Source organism: Ranitomeya variabilis, chromosome 1 (assembly GCF_051348905.1).
Source record: "Ranitomeya variabilis isolate aRanVar5 chromosome 1, aRanVar5.hap1, whole genome shotgun sequence".
Lineage (NCBI taxonomy): Eukaryota > Metazoa > Chordata > Amphibia > Anura > Dendrobatidae > Ranitomeya > Ranitomeya variabilis.
In genome coordinates, this window is record NC_135232.1 from 495,139,515 (window position 1) to 495,162,935 (window position 23,421).

The 23,421-nt window shown below is 42.9% G+C and overlaps 1 protein-coding gene across 1 annotated transcript in view; it reads left to right on the top strand.

The window, feature by feature from the left end:
- LOC143794290 (ciliary microtubule inner protein 2B-like) overlaps positions 1-23,421 on the top strand; it is a 143,309-nt gene that overhangs the window by 98,975 nt on the left and 20,913 nt on the right. The window lies entirely within an intron of this gene.

Consider the following 23,421-nt stretch of genomic DNA (forward strand, 5'->3'; position numbering starts at 1 on the left):
CACCAGAAGATGACATGGCTCCCCAAACCATCACTGACTGTGGAAACTTCAGACTAGACCTCAAGCAGCCTTGAATTGTGTGCCTCACCACTTTTTCTCCAGGCTCTGAGACCTTGATTTCCAAATGAAATGCAAAATGTACTTTCATCTGAAAACAATACATTGGACCACTGAGCAACAGTCCAGTTCTTTTTCTCTTTGGCCCAGGTAAGACGCCTCTGGAGTTCTTTATTGGTCATGACTCATGAGTGGCTTGACACAAGGAATGCAGCCCATGTCCTGGATACGTCTGTGTGTGGTGGCTCTAGAAGCAATGACTCTAGCAGCTGTCCACTCCCTGTGAATCTCCCCAAAATTTTTGAATGTCCTTGAATTAACAATCCTTTCAAGGTTGCAGTTATTCCAGTTGCTACTGCACCTTTTTCCACACTTTTATCTTCCACTCAACTTTCCATTAATGTGCTTGGATACAGCACTCTGTGAACAGCCAGCTTCTTTAGCAATGACCTTTTGTGGCTTACCCTAGACATCTGTCAAGTCAGCAGTCTTCCCCATGATTGTGGAACCTACTGAAATAGACTAAGGGACCTTTTTAATCGCTTAGGAAGCCTTTGCAGGTTTTTTTTGTTAAGTATTCTAATTTACTGAGATAACCTCTTTTGGGTTTTCATTGGCTGTAAGCCATAATCACCAACATTAACAGAAATAAACACTTGAAATAGATCACTCTATTTGTAATGACTCTAAATAATATATGAGTTTCATTTTTGTATTAAAGAACTGAAATAAATTAACTTTTTGATCATATTCTAATTTTGCGAGAAGCACCTGTATGTCCTAATTGGGAAGGTGATACCACAAATAGATGTAGTGGTTCACTCTGGTGATTGATCAGGCACAGGAACTGTGTCCAGCATGATCAATGCAGAAGCTTGGTTAAACTGGCAGCCAAGCTCACACAGCAACAGCCATGGTTGATTCCAGCACCAATACAGGCTATTTATGCCTTGAGATATTGACTATGGCATCTGGACTGTTGTGAAAAGGAAGTGGACTCTCTTTCACTCCATCGTGCCACCCGTGACTCTATTGCAGGATGTCAATGGTTGTGTCACGCTGGGGGCAAAAGGATGCCCAGAGTGCAACGCAAACATGGGAGGAACACTAAGGAAGATGTACAAGAAAGGCCCTGGCGATAGGGAGAAGGGAGAGGGGTCACCTCTAGTGATGAGCGAACGTGCTTGGATAATGTCTTATTAGAGCATGCTCGGGTGTTATCCGAGTGTCTATAGTGTGCTAGAAAAATATATTTGAGTTCCTGCAGCTGCATGTCTCGCAGCTGTTCAGCATCCACAACATTTGAAGGGATTGCCTGTTTGTTAGGCATTCCCTGCATGTGTTGAGCCTATCGAACAGTCCGCAAGATATGCAGTCGTGGGGACTCAAACATATTTTTTGAGCACGCCGAAAACACTCGGTTAGCCCCCAAGCATGCTCGGATAAGACCTTATCTGAGCATGTTCGCTCATCACTAGTCACCTGTTAACATAAACCTGAGTCAGATCCCTGCACTCTCTACACGGGTCCATTTCCCCGTGGGTGTTCATGTGCCTAAGCGATACATTAGTCCCACTACTACAATAAGACAACATGAGGAAGTTAAGAAAAACAGGTGGGCAAAAACACAATAAATAGCACTCCTCAGCTTCTCCAACAGGAAACTTCGCTGCTGCAACAAGAACATACACTGCAGCTTATCCAGAGACAGGCTAATAGAGGTCATTATAGAGGATCTATAACTGACAAAGAATGAAGCTAGCAGTGGGTTTATATAGTGGAAGTGAGTGGTCCCAATCAGGAGATTTCTAAAGCTACAAGTTCACAGCCAGAAGGGAAAGTGTCCTTAACCCCTTCAGCACTGAATGACAGTGAATCCACTCCAATTCAAGGTAATAATTAGTGATGAGTGAGTATACTTGTTGCTCGGGTGGTCTCTGAGTATTTGTGAGTGCTCGGAAATTTAGTTTTCCTCACCACAGCTGAATGATTTGCGACTACTAGACAGCTTGATGCATGTGGGGATTCCCTAGCATCCAGGCAACCACCACATGTACTCAGGCTGGCTAGCAGAAGTAAATCATGCTGTGTCAACAAAAACGAAATCTCTGAGCAGTCACAAATACTCGGAGACCACCCGTGCGTGCTCGGGAAAACCCGAACAACGAGTATACTCGCTCATCACTAGTAATAATCAAGCAGGCTCCAAGAAGGACCTGGGATCAATTAAGAGCTGTGACCTTCTGAACCCAGATGCCACAGTTGTCATATCAGGAAGCCACCGACTAGTAACAGGTTAATTTGGCAGCTGTAAACCAAGCAATGGCTTCTTGGTCTGTCAGCAATAGTCAGTGTAAAACTATCACACTAGTTAATCCCTTCAGTGAACACCACAAAAAAGAAAAAAATGAGGAAAAAACTATGCTTTTTCAAAATAACTCTGAACAAAAAGTGGAATAAAATGAGATTAAAAAGACGAATGTAAATAAAAATGGTATCGCTAAAGATGTAATCTTGTCCTGCAAAAATCAATCATATAACTTTTTACTGTGTAAAAGTGTTAAAACATTTAAAAAATTATGTAAATGTGGTATCGCTATAATCGTACTGACCCGAAGAATAAGGCTACCTTATCAATTTTACCACACGTGGAACGGCATAAAAATCCCCAAAAACAGTTCCTGAATTGCTGATTTTTGTTCATTCTGCCTCTCAGAAAACCTTATGTGACTGAAAATAGTACCAATAAAAGCTTCAACTTTTCCCGCAAAAAAACAAGCTTTAAAATGACTGTCAGCTGAAATATAGAAAAATTATAGCTCTCAAATATAACGATGCAAAAACTTTTTCTTGCAAAAGAAACATCTTAGTGTGACATCAAAATAAACAAGGCCTGCACCCCAAACCACCAAGGAACGGTGCAGAAATAATCATGATAGGTGCCAAAATTAATTGGAAATCATATAAGAATGGAACACCATAGCAAAGTAATATTAAAAATAGCAAAAGTTTATTAGAAATACTGTTACATGAAATGACCAAAACAAAATAAACTAAAACAGGGATATGACAAGGCAAACCAATAGTAGATGGCACCACAGAACAAAGACCAGAACCGAGTCAGGTATGTACTAAAAAGTGTAAAGGACATGCTCAAAGATCAGATACCATATTAGTGCATAGTCACAAAAGCATCAGAAATAGTGCACAGGGGGCTGTAAACCACCCTTAAGACTTAGAGCAGAGTAAAACCAATAAAGTCACTAAGTGCTTAAAGCAGATTACCTGAGTGGGTCCTGGAGCTCTGAGGTGCCACCGTCCCCAACGCGCGTTTCGGCGCTATAAGCCTTCTTCCGGGGGATGGCATCCAGAACACACCAGAGTCTTTAAATAGGAGAACTTGCCCAGTAAAGTTAATTCAGCTGTCATAATCACCGTATAGAAGCGGCGCATGTGGACGCCGACACAACCGGAAGTGGGTGCGGGCGAGGACGTCACCGGGCGAGCCAACCCGAACGCGAAGCCCCGCCCACACAAGATCACGTGAGCGGAGCCCCGCGCACAAGAAAGAACACCCGGATGAAGACGCCGTCACACGCGTCCAGCCGCCAGGGGCAGGCGCACATGCGCACAACAGTGAGGTACCAGAGTTGGAGGACAGCAGCCATAATATATGAATAAAGTGCAATGCAATACATTAAGGTAGGTATATGATAAGAGGTGGTACACAAGAAAGTGGAAATAAAACCAAATCAGTGATACATGGGTACATATATAAAAGAAATAATAAGAATACATATACCGAAGGCATGTAAAATACACATGAGATATACAATAAAAAAACCAATAAATACATGAAAAAGCAGCAAAATACATATTTAATATATTTAAAGTGCAAATCGTGAAAAATCCAGTGTGGATCCATAGTGAAGTGGCTGATTGAAGAAAGTTAGTTTTCTCCTCCAAAGCTGAACAGAGGCAAGTAAACACCAAAATAGCGACAAAACTAAAAGATGGAAAATCAAAATAAAAATAAAAACTGTTAAAAAATGATAAAAAACACATCATAAATTAAGATGCCATTAAAAACAAATCAGCAAGGGAGATCAAGGGATTTTCAAAAAGGGAATAAAGCTTAAAACCTCATTCAAACCCTGTGGCTGTAGGGTACGGAGTTTCCAGATCCAAAACGATTCTTTTTGCGCCAAAAGGCGACTCAAATTACCCCCACGTAGACCGGAAACAATGCGGTCAATGCCCTTAACTCGGAAGCCAGAGGGATCACAGGAATGAAATTTCCTGAAGTGGCGTGGAATTGTTTTTAAGGCTTCAATATCTTCCTCCACAGCAGCAGCTAAAGCTAAAAGCTTTACACTTTTTAGTACATACCTGACTGGGTTCTGGTCTTTGTTCTGTGGTGCCATCTACTATTGGTTTGCCTTGTCATATCCCTGTTTTAGTTTATTTTGTTTTGGTCATTTCATGTAACAGTATTTCTAATAAACTTTTGCTATTTTTAATATTACTTTGCTATGGTGTTCCATTCTTATCTTAGTGTGACAGCAGTCAAACATAAAAAACCAATATAAATCTGGTATCTCTCTAATCGCAATGATCCGAAGAATAAAGTCATCCAATCACTTATACTGGACCTGGAATTGTGTAAAAAATAAAAGCATTTCTTCACCTGCTTTTGATTTGTTAATTCTGCATCCCACAGATTGCAGTAAGGCTCATTTTTATCTTGTGATCTACTCCAAGCGCTTATACCTGGTTTTCCGTGTAAGTCTCTGAAATAGGTGATTCAGACGGAATCCTCTGCGGAAGATTCCCTGTAAGGAGGCAGATGGAGGCACTGTGGGCGCCATCTGGCCTATGATCCAGTAGTGTCTGTCTTTTCAAGCGTGCATAAAAGCGCTTTCCACCACAGTTTTGTGTACTTCTGAGAAGAAGGACAATGCTGAACTGAGGCCAGGCGAAGTCCAGAGTAACTCTGCTGCCTCATTATAGTGAATGGATCCGTCGAGGCGTTTAATCTGAATCACATCAGAGATTTTGAGGGAACCCCCAATGTAAAATGTAAAATGTTCACAACAAAAGCTTCAAATCAATCCACAAAAAAGTCCCCAAAGTGGGGTCAGAGGTATTATTTCAAAAGTGGGGTCACCTGAAGGGGTATTCTGCTCATTTACCACTTAAGGGCTCTGTATATGGAGTCTGCAAGCTATTCTAGGAAAATCTGTGCTCCAGGAGACAAATAGCGTTCCGCCCCTCCCTAGTCTCGCCGTATGGCTAAGCAGTACTGTACTGCCACATACGAGGCATTTATACGTTCAGCAGATGTTGTGTGACAAATTTTGGTTCAATTTTTAGCCATTTGCCATGTGAAAATGTAAAATCCATGGCTAAAACAATTTTTTGTGGTAAAAATGTAATTATTTTTTCTTTATTGGTCAATGATATAAAATTCTGTGACCCACCTCTGGTGTCAAAATGATCACTGCACCCCTAAATGAGTTCATTGTGAGGTGTATTTTGTAAAATGGGGTTACTTATGGGGAGTTCTGCTGTTCTGGCACCTCAGGAGCCCTTCCAGTGGGTCATAGCACCCACAAGCCATAACAATAAAATCTGCACTATAGTATGGCGCTCCTTTACTTCTGAGCTTTGCACTGTGCCTCAAAGTAGTTCCCAATTACATGTATGGTATTGGTGCACTGCAAAGAAATTGCACAATACACTGAAAAGTCATTTTTTTCCTATTAGTGCTTATAAAATTTAAAAACTTGAGGCTAAAACAACATTTTAGTGATTAAAATGTAATTATTCTTTCTTCATCGCCCAATGGTATAAATTATGTGAGTCCACATGTGGTGTCAACATTCTCACTCCACCCCTGGATTAATTTATTGGGTGATGTAGTTGTAAGATGTAGTCACTTAAGGGGGGTTTCTGTTGTTATAGCACCTCAGGGGCTCTGCTAATGTGACATGGCACTCTCAAACCATTTCAGCAAAATCTCAACTCTAATATAATGCTTCTTTCCTTTTGAGCTATGCACTGTGCTTCAAAAGTATTTTTTTTTACCACATTTGGGGTGTCAGGGTACTCAGGAGAAATTGCACAACAAATTCCGAGGTTCATTTTCTCCTGCAATCCTTGTGAAAATGGAAAAAAATTGGGACTAAAACAAACTTTTTGTGGGAACATTTTTTTTTTCATTTTTACTAATAAACATTGTAAAATTCTGTGAAGCACCTGTGAGTTCAAGGTTTCTCACCACATATCTATAGAAATTCCTTGAGGGGTCTAGTTTCCAAAATGGGGTCACTTGTGGAGTGATTTCCACAAAATGGGGGGTTTCCACTGTTTAGGCACATCAAGGGCTTTCCAAACATGATGCCCGCAGACCATTTAATGAAAGTCTGTGTTCCAAAATGTAACTTCTTCCCTTCTGACCCCTACCATGCACCTAAACAGTAGTTTTCCCCTACACATGTGATATCAGCGTACTCAGGAGAAATTGCACAACACATTTTGCGGTTAATTTTTTCCTGTTACCTTGGAAGAAAAAAATGGGGGCTAAAATAACATTTTTGTGAAGAAAAGTAAACTTCTTTCCACATTGCTTTAATTCCAGTGAAGCACCTGAAGGATTAATAAACTTCTTGAATGTGGATTTGAGCACCTTGAGGGGTGCAGTTTTTAGAATGGGTGTCACTTTTGGATATTTTCTGTCATATAGGCCTCTCCAAGTCACTTCAAATGTGATGTGGTCCCTAAAAAAGTTTTGTAAATTTTGTTGGAAAAATTAGAAATTGCTTATCAACTTTTAACCTTTCTTAACCCTAACTAAAAAATTATGCAGATATAAAGCAGACATAAAGGAAATGTTATTTATTATCTATTTTGTGTGACACAGCTTTGTGGTGCATAATAATTAAAAGTTTGAAAATTGCTAACATTTCAAAATTTTTGCCAAATTTCAGATATTTTCACAAATAAACACAAGTCATATTGAACAAATTTTACAACTATCATGAATTACAATACGTCAAGAAAAAACAGTCTCACAATAACTGGGATGCGTTGAAGCATTCAGAATTGTTACGTCATATAGTGACAATGGTCAGAATTGAAAAATTTGGCCTGGTCATGAAAGTGAAAATAGGCTGGGAGGTGAAGGGGGTTATTATGATTGATGGATTTTTGCTATTCCAATTTTTGTGACGTGCCTGGATAACTGACATAACTCCCATGAGTAAGTTGGCAAAACTATGTATGAATTTTACACAATTCGCAATTCCAAAGTCTCGCCTAAATCTTATTTGCATAGCTATCCTCACCCAGATTTTTAGAAGTGGTGTCTTCAAGTTTGACCTATTATTCCTTTCAAGTTCTTATCTTAAAAACATATTTTAACCCCTTAATCCCATATGACGTACTATCCCGTCGAGGTGACCTGGGACTTAACTCCCAGTGACGGGATAATACGTCATATGCAATTGGCCGCGGTCACGGACCTCTCCTGGCACATTAACCCCCGAAACACTGCGATCAAACATGATCGCAGCAATCCGGGGGCATAGGGAAGCATTGCACAGGGAGGTGGCTCCCTGCGTTCTTCCCTGAGACCCTCGGTACAAGGCGATGTGCTCACCTTGTACTGAGTGTCTCCTCCCAGCAGGCCCTGGATCCAAAATGGCCGTGGGGCTACTTCCGGGTCCTGTAGTGAGGTGGCTTACAAGCGCCTGCTCAGAGCAAGAGCTTGTAAGCCTGCAGCGCTGCTTGTCAGATCGCTGATCTGACACAGTGCTGTGCAAAGTGTCAGATCAGCGATCTGACTCTATAGTGTGATGTCCCCCCCGGGACAACGTAAAGTAAAAAAATAAAATTTAGAAGTGTAAAAAAAAAAAAAAATAAAAAATAAAAAAAATATATTGTTCCTATAAATACATTTCTTTATCTAAATAATAAAGAAAAAAATAAAAGTACACATATTTAGTATTTGTCAGGACTCTGAACATTTTTTACCTTTTGTGCATTACTGCCCTTTTCCAAGATGGCATCTTTGGTATCATGTGCACTGTGTCTTCCTGCTATAAAACTCCACCCCAGCCTTCAGTCTGTGCTAGAGTATTCTGCCTTGCATCCAGCTCCTGACCTCTGATTACTCCCTGGCTATATACCTGCTCCTGTGAACCTGTGTGGTGATCCTGCTACTCTGCTCTGAGTTCCTGCTGCATACACCAGTTTCCAGTAATCCTCCTTCATCTGCTGCTCGTGTTTGCTTCCATCTGCATTTGCTGGACATGTAAGCTGTTTCTGCTCTGCAAAAACCTGAGACTATTAACCAGGCCTCCGTGGTTGAGCTAAGATATGATTTGAACTGCCTTATAAGCTTATCTATCTGTGTTTGGACTAAGACAAGGATTTATTCGTGTCAAGTATCCTCAAGAATAACTGTGCTTGATAGACTTTCTGCTTGATTGCATTTTCCTCTGAAGTTTCCTATAGACTGCTAAGCTGCATTTAATATTTACACCAAGTGTTGTGGACTTGAGTTTCTCTCTGCACGTGTTTGAATCATCGTGTGATAATATAGACTTTACCACTTATAAAACTGTGTCCTGTAGTTGTCTTGTTCCATGCAAAGAGTCTCCCGAGTTATCCCCTATAATTATTACAGTATTGCAGCGTCTGTAACGACCCCACCTATAAAACTGTCCCACTAGTTAACCCCTTCAGTGAAAGCCGTAAAAAAAACGAGGCAAAAAACAACGCTTTATTATCATACCGCTGAACAAAAAGTGGAATAACACGTGATCAAAAAGACAGATAAAAATAACCATAGTACCGCTGAAAACATCATCTTGTCCCGCAAAAAACGACCTGCTATTCAGCGTCATCAGTGAAAAAATAAAAAGTTACAGTCCTCAGAATAAAGCGATGCAAAAATAATTATTTTTTCTATAAAATAGTTTTTATTGTATAAAAGTGCCAAAACATAGAAAAGATATAAATGAGGTATTGCTGTGATCGTTCTGACCCGAAGAATAAAACTGCTTTATCAATTTTACCAAACATGGAGTGGTATAAATGCCCGCCTCCCCAAAAGAAATTCATGAATAGCTGTTTTTTGGTCATTCTGCCTCACAAAAATCTGAATAAAAAGCGATCAAAAAACGTCATGTGCCCGAAGATGATACCAATAAAACGTCAACTAGTCCTGCAAAAAACAAGACCTCACATGACTCTGTGGACCAAAATATGGAAAAATTATAGCTCTCAAAATGAGGAGATGCAAAAACTATTTTTTGCAATAAACAGAGTCTTTTAGTGTGTAACAGCTGCCAATCATAAAAATCCGCTAAAATGCCCACTTACCCACTATAAATAGTAAATCAAATCCCCCTTCATCACCCCCTTAGTTAGGGAAAAATAATAAAATTAAAAAAAATGTGTTTATTTCCATTTTCCCATTAGGGTTAGGGTTAGAGATAAGGTAAGGGCTAGGGTTAGGGTTTGGGTTAGGGCTAGGGTTAGGGTTTGGGTTAGGGCTAGGGTTAGGGCTAGGGTTATGGTTAGGGCTAGGGTTAGGGCTAGGATTAGGGCTAGGGTTAGGGCTAGGGTTAGGGTTGGGGCTAGGGTTAGGGCTACAGTTGGGGTTGGGGCTAAGGTTAAAGTTAGGGCTGGGGCTAAAGTTAGGGTAACGGTTGGGGCTAAAGTTAGGGTTAGGGCTACAGTTAGGGTTGGGGCTAAAGTTAGGGTTAGGGTTGGGGCTAAAGTTAGGGTTAGGGTTGGGGCTAAAGTTAGGGTTAGGGCTACAGTTAGGGTTGGGACTAAAGTTAGGGTTTGGATTACATTTACAGTTGGGATTAGGGTTAGGGGTGTGTCAGGGTTAAGCGTGTGGTTAGGGTTATGGTTGGGATTAGGGATAGGGGTGTATTTGGGCTCTCCCGTGTGCCCAAAAAGGGGTTTACCCCAACATATGGAGTATAATCATACTCAGGAAAAATTGGACAACAACTTTTGGGGTCCAATTTCTCTTGTTACCCTTGGGAAAATAAAAATTTTGGGGGCTAAAAAACATTTTTGTGGGAAAAAATTATTTTTTATTTTCACGGCTCTGCGTTATAAACTGTAGTGAAACACTTGGGGGTTCAAAGTTCTCACAACACATCTAGATAAGTTCCTTGGGGGTCTAGTTTCCAATATGGGGTCACTTGTGGGTTGTTTCTACTGTTTAGGTACATTAGGGGCTCTGCAAACGCAATGTGACGCCTGCAGAACATTCCATCAAAGTCTGCATTCCAAACGGCGCTCCTTCCTTTCCGAGCTCTGCCATGTGCCCAAACGGTGGTTCCCCTCCCACATATGAGGTATCAGCATACTCAGGACAAATTGGACAACAACTTTTGGGGTCCAATTTCTCCTGTCACCCTTGGGAAAATACAAAATTGGGGGCTAAAAAATAATTTTTGTGGAAAAAGAAAAGAATTTTTATTTTCACGGTTCTGCGTTATAAACTGTAGTGAAACACTTGGGGTTCAAAACTCTCACAACCATCTAGATAAGTTCCTTAGGGGGGTCTACTTTCCAAAATGGTGTCACTTGTGGGGGGTTTCAATGTTTAGGCGCATCAATGGCTCTCTAAACGCAACATGGCATACCATCTCAATTCCAGTCAATTTTGCATTGAAAAGTCAAATGGCGCTCCTTCCCTTCCGAGCTCTGCCATGCGCCCAAATAGTAGTATACCCCAACATATGGGGTATTGGCGTACTCAGGATAAATTGTGCAACTACTTTTGGGGTCCATTTTCTCCTGTTACCCTTGGTAAAATAAAACAAATTGGAGCTGAAGTAAATTTTTTGTGAAAAAAAGTTAAATGTTCATTTTTTTTTAAACATTCCAAAAATTCCTATGAAACACCTGAATGGTTAATAAACTTCTTGAATGTGGTTTTGAGCACTTTGAGGGGTGCCGTTTTTAGAATGGTGTCAAACTTGGATATTTTCTATCATATAAACCCCTCAAAATGACTTCAAATGTGATGTGGTCCCTAAAAGAAAAATGGTGTTGTAAAAATGAGAAATTGCTGGTCAACTTTTAACCCTTATAACTCCCTAACAAAAAAAAATGTTGCTTCCAAAATTGTGCTGATGTAAAGTAGACATGTGGGAAATGTTGCTTATTAAGTATTTTGTGTGACATATCTCTGTGATATAACGGCATGAAAAATTCAAATTTGGAAAATTGCTAAATTTTCAAAATCTTTCGCCAAATTTCCATTTTTTTCACATATAAACGCAGGTAATATCAAATAAATGTTACCACTATCATGAAATACAATATGTCACGAGAAAGCAATGTCAGAATCATCAGGATTCGTTGAAGTGTTCCAGAGTTATAACCTCATAAAGGGACAGTGTAAAAATTGGCCCGGTCATTAACGTGCAAACCACCCTTGGGGCTTAAGGGGTTAAAGAATTTTGGAGGTTGAATTTTTAAGTTTTCCATGCTGCTATGTGAGAAAAAAAAGATATGTTACCATTTTCACTTTCGAGTACTGAGGCTCATAACAGACTGACACTACTTCTTTTGTAGCCATTACTTTTCTGCAGTTATGTCATGACATAACTAAAATTGCTAGGAATGTGTACTAAATGCTGGGTAACTCCTCCCAAAAAAAAACAGAAAACACCCATCAACAATTAGAGTCTAAACACTTTAACATAAAAAATACAATAATCTTGATCTGTTACTTGCACATTATTAAAAAAACACACACAATTGTGTGTGCAGGTGTAGTGACCCAGTCAAGAGTGTGTCCTTCCCTTTAAGTAATCCTGCATTGTGAGTAGCTTCTGTACACTACAGCTCACGCTCTAAGTGCTCATCTACGTTATCCCCTGCATTTGTGAGCTGTAATTCTCTATTTCTAGTCAACTCCATTTTAGATGCAATGCATTTCTCATTTGCTGTGTTCTGCCATCATCTATGGTGGAAGTGTACAATGACTCATAATTATTGTTTTGTAAGAATCTGAGATGTGAATCCAGTGTCCTATTGGCCATCTCCTAGTCACATGGTTAATAGGAGGAGCTGTTTTCCAGGCAAGTCTAGAATGTTCTTTAGTCTGAGGGATGCCCTCAGGGAGAGAAGAACACACGTGGAGGCTGTTTTCACTACAAGATCTCCTGCAGGCTTAAGAGCCTGAGTTCCCTCTAAAACCTCTACAGACATCATTCTAAAGTCTTTCTGACTGGAATCACCTCAGTTTTTTTACATTTGCCTATGAGTAACATCATTGTAAAGTCTTTCTGACTGGAATCACCTCAGTTTTTTCATTCACCTTTGAGTGACATTATTCTAAAGTCTTTCTAACTGTAATCACCTCAGTTTTTTACATTCACCTTTGAGTGACATTATTCTAATATCTTTCTAACTGGAATCACCTCAGTTTTTACATTCACATATTAGTACTTGTGCACGTGCCGTGACACACTGTGGAGTTAACCCAAAGTACAGGTCTGTAAGCTCTAATTGCTGCGTCTACTTCCTTCTGTAAACCACCAAAAGACACTGTCCAGTGCTCTTAAAGCTCCAGACCCCAATCACATCTCAGCATCTAAGTGTGAACTGTAATTGCTGTGGACTACCCATGAGAGATTGTTCCTTATTTGTTCCAAGTTATAATTCCCGTTCCAGCTGAAGTAAAAGCAACTGTTATCCCCAAGACCAGTGTGTGTCATAATTCCTTCGGCTGTGGACACCGTGTGGGGGTGGATGGCCTGGTCATTACACAGGCTGTGGAAAAAGACAGAAAACTGTCTATAATAACCCAGAACCTTGAAGAAATTTGTCCAGCAATCCATCAGCAAAGTAGGGTAAGGCCAGATTCAGATAGCTATAATAAAAAAAAGTGCCAGTCGCATTTGCAAATTGCAAAGATGACTGACTCCTTTTTGCTCATCCACATTGGGAACGGCTGCCAGATCAGCCTCAAAATTGCATGTAATTTATATATTAACAGAAGTCTAATGGCTCAATCAGACTTACGATTTTCGCGTTCGAGTGCTATACATGTTTTTTTCCAATTTTAATCCTAGGGTCCGATCAAAATTGGCAATGCAGGTAAATAGGTTTGTCAAAAAATCTGACTGCACTTGGATAACATTTTCACAGACTGTCAGAATGGAAAAGGTGGAGAAACATTTTTTTTAATTTCTCCACTTTTGAGAAAACTAATGTCTCTCTGATCAAAGTCTAATCAGAATAATCCGTCCATTTCTCTCATACATGGAAAAATCAGACTTGTGAATCAGCTCTTAACTTGATAGGAGCAGAGCTTTACTAAAGATAACTCACTACTAGGGTTGAGCGAAACGGATCGGACAAATTCAAAAATCGCCGACTTTCGCCAAAGTCGAGTTTCATGAAACCCGACCCGATCCCAGTGTGGGATCGGCCATGAGGTTGGCAATCTTCGAGCCAAAGTCGCGTTTCGTATGACGCTTTCAGCGCCATTTTTCAGCCAATGAAGGAGGACGCAGAGTGTGGGCAGCGTGATGACATAGGTCTCTGTCCCCACCATCTTAGAGAAGGGCATGACAGTGATTGGCTTGCTTTCTGCGGCGTCACAGGGGCTATAAAGGGGCGTGCATGCCGACCGCCATCTTACTTCTGCCGATCTCAGCATAGGGCGAGGTTGCTGCAGCTTCATCAGAAGCAGGGATATCGTTAGGGAGGGAAGATTAACCCCCAAACCGCTTGTGCTGCAGCGATTTCCACTGTCTAATACCACCTTTTCTTTGCAGGGACAGTGGAGGCTAGATTTTTGTGCATCAGCTCTGTAGCTTATTAGGCTGCCTTATAAGGCTCCCTGATAACTGCATTGCTGTTTGTACGCCGCTGTGCAAACCAACTGCTTCTTTAAAAGCAAAAATCCTGTTGCTCCTTTCTGCAGTTATCTTGTTTATTTGTCCACACTTTTGTGTGCAGCAGTCCTTTTTATTGCTGGCTGCCATACTTGTCCTGAGATCATTGTAGGGAGATTGAAATTGTAGTACAGTCCTTGTATTTTTTGATATATCTTCCAGCCACGTTCTGCCACATACATTGTATAGTCTAATACACAGGGCCTGTTTTTTGCTGCAGTCTCCCCCCCAAAAAAGGGAGATTTAAATTGCCAACAAGTTTATATACGTCAGTTCTGTTTGTCGTATATCTGCCAGCCACGTTCTGCCTTTTACATTGTGTAGTGTAATACATAGGGCCTGTTTTTTGCTGCAGTCTCCCCCCCAAAAAAGGGAGATTTAAATTGCCACTAAATGGATCTACGTCAGTTCTGTTTATCTACCAGCCACGTTCTGCCTTTTACTTTTACATTGTGTAGTGCAATACATAGGGCCTGTTTTTTGCTGCAGTCTCCCCCCCCAAAAAAGGGAGATTTAAATTGCCACTAAGTGGATCTACGTCAGTTCTGTTTGTCGTATATCTACCAGCCACGTTCTGCCTTTGACATTGTGTAGTGTAATACATAGGGCCTGTTTTTTGCTGCAGTCTCCCCCCCAAAAAAGGGAGATTTAAATTGCCACTAAGTGGATCTACGTCAGTTCTGTTTGTCATATATCTGCCAGCCACATTCTGCCTTTTACATTGTGTAGTGTAATACATAGGGCCTGTTTTTTGCTGCAGTCTCCCCCCCAAAAAGGGAGATTTAAAATGCCACTAAGTGGATCTACGTCAGTTCTGTTTGTCGTATATCTGCCAGCCACGTTCTGCCTTTTACATTGTGTAGTGTAATACATAGGGCCTGTTTTTTGCTGCAGTCTCCCCCCCCAAAAAAGGGAGATTTAAATTGCCACTAAGTGGATCTACGTCAGTTCTGTTTGTCGTATATCTGCCAGCCATATTCTGCCTTTTACATTGTGTAGTGTAATACATAGGGCCTGTTTTTTGCTGCAGTCTCCCCCCAAAAAAGGGAGATTTAAATTGCTACTAAGTGGATCTACATCAGTTCTGTTTGTCGTATATCTGCCAGCCACGTTCTGCCTTTTATATTGTGTAGTGTAATACACAGAGCCTGTATTTTGCTGCAGTCTCCCCCCCCAAAAAGGGAGATTTAAATTGCCAACAAGTTTATATACATCAGTTCTGTTTGTCGTATATCTGCCAGCCACGTTCTGCCACTTACATTGTGTAGTGTAATACACTGGGCCTGAGTTTTGCTGCAGTCTCCCCCCTCAAAAAAGCAGATTAAAATTCTCAACAAGTTTATATATTCCTTCTACCTTGTTTTACAGTACCATATAACGGTTGTTAGTTTGGTTACATTTTCCCAAAAATGAGGAAGTCTGGTGAAAGAGGCCGTGGGCGGTCATTGCCAGCTGGTAATGATGGTGGTGGTGGTGGTGGAGCATCTGGTAGTAGTGGGAAAAGCAAAATAGAACCTAAGGGTACCGTCTCACTATACGATTTACCAACGATCACAACCAGCGATACGACCTGACCGTGATCGTTGGTAAGTCGTTGTGTGGTCGCTGGGGAGCTGTCACTCAGACCGCTCTCCAGCGACCAACGATGCCGAGGTTCGCTGGTAACCAGGGTAAACATTGGGTTACTAAGCGCAGGGCCGCCGTACGTGACGTCACCGCTGTGATCTGCTCTCACTTTCCGGCCGGCAGTCAGTCAGAGCGGGAAGCAGACGGCATTGGGTTACTAAGCGCAGTGCCGCCGTACATGACGTCACCGCTGTGATCTGCTCTCACTTTCCGGCCGGCAGTCAGTCAGAGCGGGAAGCAGACGGCAAGGGACCTGACGGACATCAGATGGTGAGTATGTACGGTTTGCTTTTTTTTCCTTTTACGCTGGTAACCAGGGTAAACATCGGGTTACTAAGCGCGGCCCTGCGCTTAGTAACCCGATGTTTACCCTGGTTACCAGCGAACGCATCGCTGGATCGCTGTCACACACAACGATCCAGCGATGACAGCGGGAGATCCAGCGACGAAAGAAAGTTTCAAACGATCTGCTACGACGTACGATTCTCAGCAGGGTCCCTGATCGCTGCTGCATGTCAGACACTGCGAGATCGTAACTATATCGCTAGAACGTCACGAATCGTGGCGTCGTAGCGATGAAAATGCCACTGTGTGACGGTACCCTAAGGCTCGAGTTGTTGAGCCAGCGTCATCGTCTGGCTACACAAGGCCTCGAAGGCTCCCTTATCTTGGAGTAGTAAAACCACTTTTAAAGCCGGAGCAGCAGGAAAAAGTTTTGGCTTTCCTTGCTGACTCAGCCTTTAGCTCTTTCGCCTCCTCTTCAGAAAATTCGAAATATAAAAGCAGCGAGTCGTCAGTGGATGCTCCCAGTCAGGAACAAGTTGCTTCCTTGTGTCCTTCACCCAAAACAAAAGTGAAGGATGCGGCAGGCGACACTACAGTTTACTCCATGGAGCTCTTTATACATACCGTGCCAGGGTTAGAAAGGGAAATAGTTAACAGCCCATTACAAGATGAATCGGACGTGGAGTGCACAGATGCACAGCCACAGCTAGATTATTATGCTGTTCCATTGACTCAGATCACTACATTGCCCTCGCAGTGTACTGAGCCAGAACCTGACCCTGATGACACTATGGTGCCCCGTCCCGAATGCTATAGCACCTTACACGGTGACACAGAGGAAGGTGCACATGACATTGAAGAGGAGGTGATAGATGACCCAGTTGTTGACCCAGACTGGCAGCCATTGGGGGAACAGGGTGCCGCTGGCAGTAGCTCTGAAGCGGAGGAGGATGATCCGCAGCAGGCATCTACATCGCAACAGCTTTCATCTGGCAGGCCCGTATCTGGCCAAAAACGTTTGACAAAGCCAAAAACACTTTTAGGACAGCGTGTCCATCCGGTGAAAGTAGCATAGTGTGCAATGCCTGAAAAGGTATTCAATAGTAGGAAGAGTGCAGTGTGGGAATTTTTTAACCAAGATCCAAATGATCAGTGCAAAGTTATCTGTAAAAAATGCTCAAAGACCTTTAGCAGAGGGAAGAATGTCCAAAATTTAAATACAACATGCATGCGTAGACATTTAACCAGCATGCACTTGCAAGCCTGGATTAACTACCAAACGTCCTGTACCATTGGTGCACCCGCTCAGAATGAAGGTAGTCAGCAACGCTACATTGCTTCCCTCACTGTAAGCCCACCGCTTAGGACACCACCAGCAGCAAATGTGGAGGTATCGTCGCAAGGCCAAAGCAGTCAGGGAATCACAAGGTTCTTGGTAGGAAACACTGTATGTAGGCCAACATCAAGAATACCATCACCAACCCTCTCTCAATCTGCCGTGTCCACCACCACCCCCGCTAGTTCCACCATATGCAGCTCTCCAGTCCAGCTCACCCTACAAGAGAATCTCGTTAGGAAAAGGAAGTACTCATCCTCTCATCCGCTTACACATGGTTTGAACGCCCACATTGCTAGACTAATCTCATTAGAGATGATGCCCTACCGGTTGGTTGAAAGAGAAGCTTTCAAAGCCCTGATGGCCTACGCAGTACCACGCTATGACCTACCCAGTCGACACTTTGTGAGAAAAGCCATCCCAGCCCTCCACCAGCATGTCAAAGACTGCATTGTCCATGCACTGAGGCAATCAGTCAGTAGAAAGGTGCACCTCACAACAGATGCATGGACCAATAGGCATGGCCAGGGACGTTACGTGTCCATCACGGCACACTGGGTTAATGTGGTGGATGCAGAGTCCACAAGGGACAGCCATAGTGGGACAGTTCTGTCTAGCCCATGGTCTAGGAAACAGTTGGCTGTAGTCATTCGCCACCCCTCCTCCTCCTCCTCCAGAAGCAAGATCTCGTCCACAGAGCGCAGTCGCATGACCACTCCATCCGCAGCTGCCAGTGTTGCACGCGAGGTGTCCCATTATGGAACAGCTAGTGGTAAGTGTCAGCAGGCTGTGTTGGAAATGAAGTGTTTGGGCGACAACAGACACACCGCAGAAGTACTGGCCGAGGACTTGCAGCAAGAAACTCAGTCAGGGTTGGGCAGTGTACATCTTGAGGCAGGCAAGGTAGTCAGTGATAACGGAAGGAATTTTATGGCTGCCATAGCCCTTTCAGAACTGAAACACATACCTTGCCTGGCTCACACCTTGAACCTGGTGGTGCAGTGCTTTCTGAAACATTATCCGGGGATACCAGCCCTGCTCCTGAAGGTGTGAAGACTTTGCTCGCACATCCGCCGGTCTACCGTACACTCCAGCCGTATGCTGAACAATCAGCGATCGCTGAAGCTTCCCCAGCACCTCCTAATAATCGACGTTGCAACAAGGTGGAACTCCACACTGCACATGCTTCAGAGGCTGTGCAAACAGAGGCGTGCTGTAATTTATTTGTGGGAGGATACACATACGCGGGCAGACACTTGGATGGCAGACATGGAGTTGTCTGGTGTGCAGTGGTCGAAGCTACAAGACCTCTGTCAAGTCCTTCGGTGTTTTGAGGAATGCACATGGCTGGTAAGTGCAGACGACGCCATCATAAGCATGAGCATCCCACTAATGCATCTGCTGATGCAAAGTTTGATGCACATTAAGGCCGGCGTCACACTTGGCGTAAGACAATACGCCACGTATTATACGTCCGTACTATGGCCGTAATACGGAGAAATGTTCCCAAAATAGTGATCCGTAGTCAGGGTGTGTCAGCGTATTTTGCGCATGGCATCCTCCGTATGTAATCCGTATGGCATCCGTACTGCGAGATTTTCGCGCAGGCTTGCAAAACCGACATCTAATGGATTTATGTGCTCAAATGTTCATTAAAACATATATACAGTATATATATATATATATATATATATATATATATATATATATATGTCATTGAGACACATATATATATATTCTGTATTTAGATTTCATTCAGCGCGATATCTGTGAACAGCCGGTAATTCAATTGCCGGCTTTTCATTTCTCCTGCACAAACCCGACAGGATATGAGACATGGTTTACATACAGTAAACCATCTCATATCCCCATTTTTTTTGCATATTCCACACTACTAATGTTAGTAGTGTGTATGTGCAAAATTTCAGCGCTGTAGCTGCTAAAATAAAGGGTTAAATGGCGGAAAAAATTGGCGTGGGCTCCCGCGCAATTTTCTCCGCCAGAATGGTAAAGCCAGTGACTGAGGGCAGATATTAATAGCCAGGAGAGGGTCCATGGTTATTGGCCCCCCGTGGCTAAAAACATCTGCCCCCAGCCTCCCCAGAAAAGGCACATCTGGAAGATGCGCCTATTCTGGCACTTGGCCACTCTCTTCCCACTCCCTGTAGCAGTGGGATATGGGGTAATGAAGGGTTAATGCCACCTTGCTATTGTAAGGTGACATTAAGCCAGATTAATAATGGAGAGGCGTCAATTATGACACCTATCCATTATTAATCCAATTGTATGAAAGGGTTAAAAAACACACACACACATGATTTAAAAGTACTTTAATGCAATAAACACAGCGGTTGTTTTAATAATTTATTGCTCTCTCAATCCATCAGCAACACCCTCGCTTGGAAAAATAATAAACGCACAAGATACATACCCTCAGCTGAACCGTCACGTCCCACGAGGTAATCCATCTGAAGGGGTTAAAATATTTTACAAGCAGGAGCCCTGCAAATGCAGCTGTGTGCTCCGTGCCTGTAATCCCCGGCGAATGAATGAAATGTAGGTCATTGACCTACATTTCCTTCAGTCGCGGTGATGCGCCCCCTGGTGGATGTCCTCATATGACCTGGAGCGTGGGAAAAAGTTCCCAGGCTGCAGTTCATGAGAACATCCAGCAGGGGCGCATCACCGCGACTGAATGTAAGTATAGATCACTGCTTTCCTTTCAGCACCCGGGGGATTACAGGCACGAGCGAGTGGTTTATCGCAGCTCGTGCCTGTAATATTAGTTAACCCCTTCAGATGGATTTCCTCGTTGGATGTGATAGGACATCAGAAGGTATGTATCTTGTGCGTTTATTATTTTTCCAAGCGAGGGTGTTGCTGATGGATTGAGAGAGCAATAAATTATTAAAACAACCGCTGTGTTTATTGCATTAAAATACTTTTAAATCATGTGTGTGTGTGTGTGTGTGTGTGTGTGTGTGTGTGTGTGTGTGTGTGTTTTTTAACCCTTTCATACAATTGGATTAATAATGGATAGGTGTCATAATTGACGCCTCTCCATTATTAATCTGGCTTAATGTTACCTTACAATAGCAAGGTGGCATTAACCCTTCATTACCCCATATCCCACCGCTACAGGGAGTGGGAAGAGAGTGGCCAAGTGCCAGAATAGGCGCATCTTCCAGATGTGCCTTTTCTGGGGTGGCTGGGGGCAGATGTTTTTAGCCAGGGGGGCCAATAACCATGGACCCTCTCTAGGCTATTAATATCTGCCCTCAGTCACTGGCTTTACCATTCTGGAGGAGAAAATTGCGCGGGAGCCCACGCCAATTTTTTCCACCATTTAACCCTTTATTTTAGCAGCTACAGCACTGAAATTTTGCACATACACACTACTAACATTAGGTGGAATATGCAAAAAAAAAGGGGATATGAGATGGTTTACTGTATGAAAACCATGTCTCATATCCTGTCGGGTTTATGCAGGAGAAATGAAAAGCCGGCAATTGAATTACCGACTTTTCACTAACACCGCTGCGTATTTCTCGCAAGTCACACTGCTGGTCCGTGTGGAATCCGTATTTTTCTCGCCCCCATAGACTTTCATTGGTGATTTTTTGGCGCAATACACTGACAAACGCAGCATGCTGCGATTTTGTACGGCCGTAGAAAGCCGTATATTACGGATCCGTAATATACGGCTGATAGGAGCAGCCCCATTGAGAATAATTGTGCCGTATGTTATGCGAGTTTTACGGACGTAGTTTCTGCGCTCTTACGTCCGTAAAACTCGCCAGTGTGACGCCAGCCTAAGGAGCAGGCGTCTGCGGCCGAGTAGGAGGGAAGCCTTGATGACAGTCAGCCATTGTCTGCTCAGGGAACTCTCCTGGATGAGGTGGCAGACGAAGAGGAGGAGGAGGAGGAGGATGATGGGGATGAATATTTATGGGAGAAGGATGCTTAAAGGGGGCAATAGAAACTGGTGGCGTTGCAAGGTCAGGTACAGGGTTTTTGCGGGAGACAAGTGATGTTGATTTGCAAGAAAGTGCTCCTCAACCCAGCACAAGCAGTGAATTGACACCTGGAACATTGGCCCACATAGCTGATTATGCCTTGCGTATCCTAAAAAGGGACCCCCGCATTATAAAAATGATGACCGATGACGATTACTGGTTGGCCTGCCTCCTGGAACCACGATATAAAGGGAAATTACAAAATATCATGCCACATGAGAACCTTGAGCAAATATTGGCTCCAAATAAATAACTCTTGTAGACCATTTGGTTCAGGCATTCCCAGCACACAGCGGCGGTGATGGTTCTCACACGAGCTGTAGGGGGCAACATGGCAGAGGTGTTAGAGGTGCACAAATCAGAAGTGGCGTTGGACAGAGGGGTTTTATGACCAGGTTGTGGAGTGATTTCGCAATGACCGCAGACACGACAGGTACTGCTGCATCGATTCAAAGTGACAGGAGACAGCATTTGTCCAGTATGGTTACAAACTATTTTTCCTCCCTTATCGATGTTCTCCCTCACAGGTCATTCCCCTTTGATTACTGCGCATCTAAAATAGACACCTGGCCTGAATTGGCAGAATATGCATTACAGGAAATCGCTTGCCCAGGTGCTAGTGTGCTATTAGAAAGAGTCTTCAGTGCTGCTGGTTCAATACTGACCTAAAAAAGGACTCGTCTGGCTACCCGAAATGTTGATGATCTAACCTTCATAAAAATGAACCAATCATGGATTTCAAATTATTTTGTCCCACCTTCCCCTGCTGACACGTGGCTTGCCTGAAAAATGTCTTGCTTTTGGCCTCCTCTTACTGACTGCTCCAATTCCTCCATTTGCAGCTGCTGAATGTCCACCATAGGCCATTTTTATACCTCCCTAAATGGCCGGGACAGGTGGGTGTGCCCACTTTTGGGCGACGGCATTGGCACAGGGTCCCTCATAGTACAATGAAGTGTCTCTGACGGTGGTGGTGCACACCCAACGTCAGACACACCGTCGTAATATGAGGGGCCCTGTGCCAGTACCGCCGCCCACGAGAGAGTGTTCCCCCCAGCTCAAACAGTGCTCTACCACTTGCAAAACTTACCTCTCACTGCTCCACCACTGTTTAGTCTGTGCTGTTAAATCCTTCAATGGCACTGCCAAATTAATTTGTTTTGTCGCCCCTGACGAAGGCTCCGCCGAAACGTGCGTCGGGGCGATGTGGTGATCTCTGACTTCCTGTTGTGCCCCTTTTTGATTGATTTCGCTGATCCACTGGACCTATACCCGGGTATGCTATACTATTTCATATGACTATTCTATGTCACTGTCTTGCATTCAGCTTTAGGCCAGTGTACCCATGTTTACATTCTGGGGCCATCAGTAGGATTTTCTCTTATGATTTGATTTTGCATTATTCTTTGTACTATTTTGACTTTATTAGCCAGGGTCCCCATGTCCCGTTTTGGTCCAATTTTTCATATGCACTGTGGTGGTATCTACCTTTCTACCTGTTTAGTTTTTTGTATTACACTTCAATAAAGTTTTTTCTACTTTCACATTTATATTGGCCTATTTTTCATCCTTTGTCCTCCTGCTGTGTGTTATACCTTATAGTTTGGGCCTACTACTTGTGTCTGTGTGTGCCACTCCATACAGTTGTCCTCCACTGCACAAAGCTATGCCGCTTGTGTAGTCCTGTTACAAATTTTGAATTGCATTTTGCCTACTTTTTAATGTAGGCCTACAAACTGTGTCTGCGCCACTCATTACAGTTGTCCTCCATTGAACAAAGCGATGCCGCCAGTTTACTCCTGTTACCAGTTTTGAACTGGATTTAGCCTACTTACTTTTTTAGGCCTACTAACTGTGTCAGCCCCTCCTTACAATTGAATTGCTGAACAAAGCAATGCCGCCTGTTGAGTCCTGTTACCAATTTTGAACTGCATTTAGCCTACTTTTTTATTTTAGGCCTACTACCTGTGTCTGTCTGCGCCACTCATTACAGCTGTCCTCCATTGAACAAAGCTATGCCGCCTGTGTACTCCAATTACCAAATTTTGAACTGCATTTAGCCTACTTACTTATTTAGGCCTACTAACTGTGTCTGCCTCCCATTACAGTTGTCCTCCACTGAACAAAGCTGAACCTCAATTTTCATCCTGTTTCAGAT